This window comes from Macrotis lagotis, chromosome 4, assembly GCF_037893015.1.
Source record: "Macrotis lagotis isolate mMagLag1 chromosome 4, bilby.v1.9.chrom.fasta, whole genome shotgun sequence".
Lineage (NCBI taxonomy): Eukaryota > Metazoa > Chordata > Mammalia > Peramelemorphia > Peramelidae > Macrotis > Macrotis lagotis.
The window spans coordinates 68,790,901-68,797,245 of record NC_133661.1 but is presented as its reverse complement, the minus strand read 5'-3'; positions in this window follow the sequence as shown (position 1 = coordinate 68,797,245).

Genomic DNA, 6,345 nt, shown 5'->3' with positions numbered 1-6,345 from the left:
TGACACAGACACTTAGTAGCTCTGTGACTCTGGACAAGTCACTTATTCTGTTTGCCTCAGTTTCCTTATCTGTAAAATGAATTAGAGAAGGAAATGGCAAACCACTGCAGTGTCTCTGTCAAGAAAACCTCAAAGGGTGACCCCTTTGGAGAAGAATTGAACATAAATGACAGAAACAGCAGCAATAACATGCCTTAATGAGAAAGTTATTCTGAGCTGCTTACTGTGACTGTTGCTCTTAGTGGACAGCATAGCATACCATACTAGTGAGCAAATAATTAATTGGGTTCATCTAGGGTCCAGAGACAGAGGATCTGATGAGTTTGTCATGATTTAACGGGAATGACTCTTTTCTAAATATCTAGTGATAGTTCTAAATATCATTTTCAGGTGTTTATAAGTTTTAAGAGCTTGTAAATGCTACCTTTTAGTATAGAAGAGGATTTGCCTAGGTGAAGGAACAATAATATTTGTCCTTCATTTTTGGAGAAGACTATAACATCAGGGGAGATGCCACGACAAACACATGAATTGGATTTATGTGAGAGGGGCTGTGCTAAGTCACAGCCTCACTTTCTCCTCCAGAACTATCTAGGTCCAGAGGCCAGATGTGAAGTGGGATGACTGGAGATGGCCCTGGATGTGAGGCTATCAGAGTTAAGTGCCTTGCCCAAGGTCACACAGTTAGTGAGAGTCAAATGAGACTGAATTTGAATTCCTGTCCTTCTGACTACAAACTACTGCACCACCTAACTGTCCTAGGTGAAGGATCAATATAGTTAGCAGAGTTTTGTGTGGTAATGTCATTCCTGAATAGATCACTGAAATCCTACAGCTCAGAGTTTAGTTGCCCCCAATACATGGATTTTCATCCTTCACATGATTTCCTGCCCAACTTTTAAAAGCAAGTGCCCACTTTCCCTCAAAGGTACTTTATTTTTAGACTTATTTGTGCATCATGATGTATTTATTTTATTTTCACTTGTGTACTTGTAATATTATTATTTCTTGTGCCTTATTAAGTAAATAATCATTTTAGAAGTTCAAATATCAATATTTTAAGTGATTGAATAAATAGAAATGAATCAAAGGGGGTTTAAAAAGTTAACTTGTGTACTTGTAATATTATTATTTCTTGTGCCTTATTAAGTAAATAATCATTTTAGAAGTTCAAATATCAATGTTTTAAGTGATTGAATAAATAGAAATGAATCAAAGGGGGTTTAAAGGTTAGCATGTTTATGAGAGGAAATGAACTTCCCCTAAGGCTCTTCAGAAAATTTGAATGTAATTGCAAGGTGCCCAGAAATTTAGGCCTACCAGTATGAGAGCATATTGGAGTAACTCAGTCTATCCAGAGACCAAATATATTTCTGCATGTTAAGGTGAGTCATGTGATGTCCCTGCAAAGTGTGGAGGGTTGCTTTATAACCCTCTTTCTGTGCTAAACTTCTTGACATAAGGCCTAAATTATCACAATCTAAATAATAGAGTAAGACTAGTTGATGTTAACCATATGAATGATTAAAATCAGAATTTTCATTAGACAAGAGAATAGCTCATGCTTTGATACATAGGAATGTTGGCCTTGGAGACAAAAGACTGAAATTCTGGTCTTATTTCTGACACATACCAACCATTAGTCAGTCATTAAGCATTTATAAAGTGACTGCTATGTCCAAGGCATTGTACTAACTACTACAAAGAAAGGCAAAAGGTAATCCTTGCCCTCAAGGATCTCACAGTCTTATTTGGGGGGAGACAACATGCAAACAATTATGTACAAATAAACTCCATCAGGATAAAATGGAAATAATCAACAGAAAATTACAGGAAATCAGAAAAGGATTCTTAGAGAAGTTGAGATTTGGGAAGCCAGGAAAAAGAAATGAGGAAGGAGAGAATTCCAGGTGTGGGGAATATCCAGTAAAAATGCCCAGATTCAGGAAATATAGTGTCTTATGTGAGGAACAGCAAGGAAGCTAGTCACTAAATTGAAAACCACAATGGAGTATGTAAGATACAAGAAAACTTGAACGAAGGGAAGAGGTTGAGTTGTAAAATGTTTTAAAAGCTAAATAGGATTCTATATTTGATACCAGAGGTGGTAGGGAATCAGACTTTTTGAAGACTGTATATTTGTATGCGTGTGATTATGTGTGTGTGTGTGTGTGTGTGTGTGTGTGTGTGTGTGTGCGCACATGTGCCATGGTCAGACCCAGTGGCAAATTAATTTCAAAACTGAATGGAAGATGGATTGAAATGGGGAGAGATTTGAGGTCAACCAGTAGACATTTGCAAGATTGGGGTGCTAAATATTGAGTGTGAACCAGAGTGGTAGTATTGTCAAGAGGAGAGAAAAGCGGATCTGTGAGAAATGTTTTGAAGATAAAATTGACTTGCTTGGAAATAGATTGAATATGGGTGGGAAAGAGTGAGGAGTTAAGGATGACACCCAGGCCTGTGTGACTAGATAGATAGTAGTGTCCCTAACAGTAATAGGGAAATTTAGAAGCAAGGGTAGGGAGGAGTTAATGAGAAAGCTCATGAGTTCATTTTTGTTCATGTTGAGTCTAAGGACATCAAATTTGAGATATCTAACAATTGGAGACATGTCTGGAGATTAGAGAGAGGTTATGGATAATATAACTGTGTGACCATAGGTAAGTCATTTAATATTTTTATGACTTCAAGCTACAATCTGAGAATATAACGTATTGAATAGAAGCCCATCTATATTGATGGAGGGAATTTTCATTCCAAGTGTTCTCTATAACAATAAAATTATTATCACAAATTAAAAAATAACGCCCTTCCCCAAACACAGCCAATCCAGAAAAGACAGATAATGTCATCTGCAAATTAGAAAAAAATCGCAAATTGTCTATGAAATGAATCTGAACTAGCACACTTGATATGGATCATTTTTTGTAGTAAATATTGAACTATGTTGAAAACTGGCTTTGGAATTGAAGTTTTTAAAGTTTCTTTTTTTCCCCAAAGTCTATTCAATTATCCCCCTTTCAAGACTTGTGAGATGGAATTCTATTTCTGAAAAGCTGATTGTCAATTATATGTCATCTCAAGATACCTTGCTATGGACCAATTATAGTAATAAGACCTCTTTCCATGTGAATGTTTGAAACTGTTCTGATAGGAGACAGGGGGAGGAGACTTAGAGAAGCTGGAGTTCTGTTTCCTACCAAATTCTTATTAAAGAAATGACATATCCATCTTCTGATTCTATTGAATAGTAGTAGAAAGATTTCACTTTGGAAACCTTGGCAGTTCAGTGGAATCAAGTACTGAAAGCAATTCATGGGTTTGTTATTGGTAACAAATTGAGACAGACCCAATTATTTGTGGTAAGTAGATGTTTTATTTCAATCACACTTTATAGCAGGTGTTTCTGGATTAGAAATAATATTTGTTAAAAAAAAAGTACTCATGCTCCGATTGGAATCTTTTCACCTTATTTTCCCTCTCCCTAAGATCCAGGATTTGGGGTATAGGGAGAATGAATAGAACTTGATGAGTCTGATTCTTATAATCTTATTCATATAATTCAGTAGGAATTGGGATTAATTTAAGGCCATATAAAGCACAGTATATAAGGACACAAGTCAATTTGTCAAAAATTTACTGAATACCTGCATAATTGGAGGGCTTGGATTAGAATCCTAATACTGACATGTACTGTTTGTGTGATTATAAGTAGACAATAAATCACTCTGAGTCTCATTTTTCCCATCTGTAAGAGGGTTATAATAAATTCTTTTTCTGTTAATCTCATGGGAGAGTGTTTTGATTGCATTAAAACTTCAGAGAAATATGAGTTATTATTAGAAGGAGCTGTTCCTGTCTTCAGGTAGCTTATGGTCACAGTTTCAAAGCAAGATGGAAAAATGAAAGCAATAAATATAACCATGGCTTTATGTAGTTAAATGCTTAGTGGTGGTGCAGATGATAAATATGGTAAATGTTATAGGAATTCACAGGGGAAGGATACCACAATGTCACAACTACTTCATTGACACTGAGGCTAGAGCATGTGAATTTTCAGAATACCTAACGTCTCCACAGTGTCATTTTCTGGTTGTGTTCCACTAAACTTCTCTTCCTAGATTGGTCCTCCATCTAGAAGAAAAGATAATGTGGAGTTTGAGGTTACTTTGGGTGTTCCGAGAGGATGAAGTGGTTATTTTCTAGATATTTCAACATGAAAACAAAGAATTATTAGGTTCTAAAGAAGAAGAAGAGAGAAATCTTGCTCCAACCCAGAAGACTGAAGGAAGGAAGATTGTCACAGAAGACAAAAATAGTTTTTATAAAATGGTGGGGATAGCTCTTTTGGTCTCATGTTGCTATCAGCAACAGCAGAAAAATATGGGGACCCTCATTCTAGAAAACTTAGAGTGAGGGGAACAACATCATCAGGAGTCTTTGGGCTCTGTAGGTCTATTTAACACATTGTCCTTAATTCTCTGATATAACCTTTACCTGTCAATTCCACTTTTCATCTCCTGGAAACCTGTGCTCTCCAGGAGTTAATGCAGAGGGCTACATTGCTATCTATTATTATGTGTTTAGCCTGGGTAGTATGCCACCAAGGCAGGAGTACAGGGAAAGTGCAGTGCAGAAATTTCAGCACATACCTGAATCCAGAGACTTTCAACAGAAAGAATATCACTAGAGTTACCCAGAAATTGACAGGAGACAAAATTCAAGGAAGGAGCTAGTAGCAAAAATTATCACCTTGAAATGTCTATGCACAATCATACACAGAATGAGCAGCAAAGTGAATTATTTGCCAATACATGGAAAAATATGTCTTCATAAGTGCCACTGAAACTTGATGAAATAAAGGCCTATGACTATGGAAGGATATACCTTATTAAAAGGATTTTTTTTAAATGTGTGAGAATGTAGATAGGATTAGCATTGCACATGAAGAAGATACACTTTTTTAGAAAACTCAGGACTCAGGGAAAAGTTTGGTGAAGAGCCATTGTGTGAAATTCAATATTTCAATATTAAAATATCTTTTTAGAAAAGGAAAAAATATGTAAGGAACTCAGGCAAAAAAATCCCAAATTTAATATGGATATATGATAGTGTAATGATTAGAGTTGGAGGGGCAGCTAGGTAGTTCAGTGGACAGAGCACCAGCCCTGAAGTCAGGAGGACCTGAGTTCAAATCCAGCTCAAACACTTAATACTTATTTAGTTATGTGACCTTAAAGCAAATCACTTAATTCCTTTGTCTTGCAAAACTAAAAAAAAAACTAAAATAAAAAAATGTTTAGAGTTAGAATTCAATTATCCAGACATTTTTTAGAGCTTTCTTTTTACTCAAAAGTGAACTACTAATAGTTCCTTGACTAGCCTTAATGATCATCCTTTAAAATGGAGAGAAACAAAAGAGAATAATTTTTATTTTGGATATCAGCAAAAAGGAGTAATTGGTTGATAAGGATGAAAATGATGGGTAGTTAATAGGAAGTGAATACTTCCTTTTATAAGTTTTGGCAGAGGAGAGGAAATTGAAAATTAGTTTAACTTATATTGAAGATTTTGGAAGGACAGACTACAGAGGGTTTAGAGAAAGTATCAGTGGGGTCCTTTGGGCTAAGATTATGGCAAGTTTGGCCCAGAGGAATGGGCAGCATGCAAGTATGAGATGTAAGTGGGAAGAGAAATCATTCTGATAAGCAAGAAAGGGGAATGGTCTAAAGAGACAGGGTTAGGTGGTCAGGAAATTCATCAACACATTTAGATATTTTATTTTATTTTATTTTTTAGGTTTTTTTTTGCAAGGCAATGGGGTTAAGTGGCTTGTCCAAGGCCACATGACTAGGTAATTATTAAGTGTCTGAGACTGGATTTGAACCCAGGTACTCCTGACTCCAGGGCCGGTGCTTTATCTACTGCACCACCTAGTCACCCCTACATTTGGATATTTTAAAAAGTCACGAGGGGCAACTAGGTGATACAATGGATGGAGCACAAATCCTCAAGTCAGGATGACCTGAGTACAAATCTAACCTCAGACACTTGACACATACTAGCTTTATGACTCTGGGAAAGTCACTTAATCCCAATTGCCACAAAAAAATAGCATGAAAAAATATGAAAACATGAAAAGGTAACACGAATACAAAAGCATTGTCCTGCAAGAATCAGTTTTAGGATTGTTAATGCTTAGATTGAGCCAAGGAGTGTGGAGAAGACTAAAAAGAATAAAAAAAATGAATTTTGGAGAATATTGGAGAAGAGATTAATTCCTAAGCATGAATCAGATCATTTTGTGATGTACAGACCAGCAATAAAAGATGACTGAGAGAG